A 2,500-nucleotide genomic window follows, 5' to 3' on the forward strand; every position below is an offset into this window, starting at 1 on the left:
AGATGTAAGGGCGACCGGTCTGTAATCATTTAGTCCTGTTGGCCTTAGCTTTTTGGGCACAGCGATGATGGTGGAGGACTTGAGACAGGCTGGTACATGGCATGTCTCCAGGGAGGTGTTAAAGATGTTGGTGAACACCGGAGACAGCTGGTCAGCGCAGTGCCTGAGGGTGGCTGGAGAGACAGAGTCCGGCCCGGCTGCTTTGCGTGGATTCTGCCTCTTGAAAAGCCCATTAACTTCTCCCTCCTGAAAGGAGAGAGTCGTTTCTGTAGTATGGGTGGGGGATGGGGCCTCTTGGGTGGGAAGGGGTGGTTCAGGACAGTCCAATTGTCTTTCAAATCTACGGTAGAACTCGTTCAGGTCGTTGGCTAGGCGGGAGTCGTTAGTGGTGTGGGGCGCTCTGGGTTTGTAGTTGGTGATGTGCCTGAGCCCTTTGGCAGACAGAAGCAGCGTCGTTAGTAGAGAACTGGTGTTTTAGTGTCTCTGAGTACAGTCGTTTAGCCTCTCTCACCGCTTTGCTAAACCTGTTCTTCGACTCCTTGAATCTGTCTCTATCCCCACTCCTAAACGCTTCCTCCTTCTCCAACCTCAACCTTTTGAGCTTTGCTGAGAACCAGGGCTTGTTGTTGTTAAAGTTCACCCTGGTACGTGTTGGGATACAGCAGTCCTCACAGAAGCTGATGTACACAGCCTCTGTGAGTTCATCCAGACTATTGGTAGCAGTCGTGAACATATCCCAGTCAGTACAGTCTAAGCACGCCCGCAAATCTTCCACAGCCTCACTGGTCCACTGTTTAGATGTCCTCACAGCAGGTTTACAGAGTTTTAGTTGCTGCCTGTATGCACGAATCAGGTGGACCAAGGGAGTTCTGTGCGAGCCGAACAGCCCCGTGACCCACAAGAGAAACATCCCCGCCAAATTCGAGCGTTTGACGGGGTCTATCCGTGAAAAAATATTCACGTTTTTGAGTGCACATGCATTTCTGCTGCAAATGCCTCTGGAAGTTTCATGCCGTTCGTATGCCAATTGTGGCAACACGAAAATGACCCGTTTTCCCATTCCGAGGGATTTCTGTGCGACCCTAACAGCCCCGTGAGCCACAAGAGACACATCCCCGCCAATTTCTAGCGTTTCACGGGGTCTATCCGTGAAAAATATAGACGTTTTTGAGTGCACATGCATTTCTGCTGCAGATGCCTCTGGAAGTTTCATGCCGTTCGTACGCAATGTGGCAACACGAAAATGACCCCTTTTCCCATTCCGAGGGATTTCTGTGCGACCCTAACTAACAGCGCCCGTGAGCCACAAGAGAGACATCCCCGCCAATTTATAGCGTTTCACGGGGTCTATCCGTGAAAAATATAGACGTTTTTGAGTGCACATGCATTCCTGCTGCAAATGCCTCTGGAAGTTTCATGCCGTTCCTATGCAATGTGGCCACACAAAAATGACCCGTTTTCCCATTCCGAGGCATTTCTGTGCGACCCTAACAGCCCCGTGAGCCACAAGAGAGACATCCCCGCCAACTTCTAGCGTTTGACGGGGTCTATGCGTGAAAAATATTAAAATTTTTGAGTGCACGTGCCTTTCTGCTGCAAATGCCTCTGGAAGTTTCATGGCGTTCCTATGCAATGTGGCAACACGAAAATGACCCCTTTTCCCATTCCGAGGGAGTTCTGTGCCACCCTAACAGCCCCGTGAGCCACAAGAGACACATCCCCGCCAATTTCTAGCGTTTCACGGGGTCTATCCGTGAAACATATAGAAGTTTTTGAGTGCACATGCATTCCTGCTGCAAATGCCTCTGGAAGTTTCATGCGGTTCGTACGCAATGTGGCAACACGAAAATGACCCGTTTTCCCATTCCCAGGGATTTCTGTGCGACCCGAACAGCCCCGTGAGCCACAAGAGACACATCCCCGCCAATTTCTAGCGTTTCACGGGGTCTATCCGTGAAAAATATCAATTTTTTTTTGACTGCACATGCATTTCTGCTGCAAATGCCTCTGGAAGTTGCATGCGGTTCGCATGCAATGTGGCGACACGAAAATGACCCGTTTTCCCATTCCGAGGGATTTCTGTGCCACCCTAACAGCCCCGTGAGCCACAAGAGAGACATCCCCGCCAATTTCTAGCGTATCACGGGGTCTATCCGTGAGAAATATTCACTTTTTTGAGTGCACATGCATTCCTGCTGCAAATGCCTCTGGAAGTTTCATGCGGTTCGTATGCAATGTGGCGACACGAAAATGACCCGTTTTCCCATTCCGAGGGATTTCTGTGCCACCCTAACAGCCCCGTGAGCCACAAGAGAGACATCCCCGCCCACTTCTAGCGTTTCACGGGGTCTCTCCGTGAAAAATATCACATTTTTTGAGTGCACATGCATTCCTGCTGCAAATGCCTCTGGAAGTTTCATGCGGTTCGCATGCAATGTGGCGACACGAAAATGACCCGTTTTTTCCCATTCCGAGGGATTTCTGTGCCACCCTAACAGCC

The sequence above is a fragment of the Petromyzon marinus genome, unplaced genomic scaffold (assembly GCF_048934315.1).
Source record: "Petromyzon marinus isolate PM22_M1 ecotype Great Lakes invasive population unplaced genomic scaffold, UKy_Petmar_22M1.pri1.0 PM_G_Scaffold_8, whole genome shotgun sequence".
NCBI classification, from domain to species: Eukaryota; Metazoa; Chordata; class Hyperoartia; order Petromyzontiformes; family Petromyzontidae; genus Petromyzon; species Petromyzon marinus.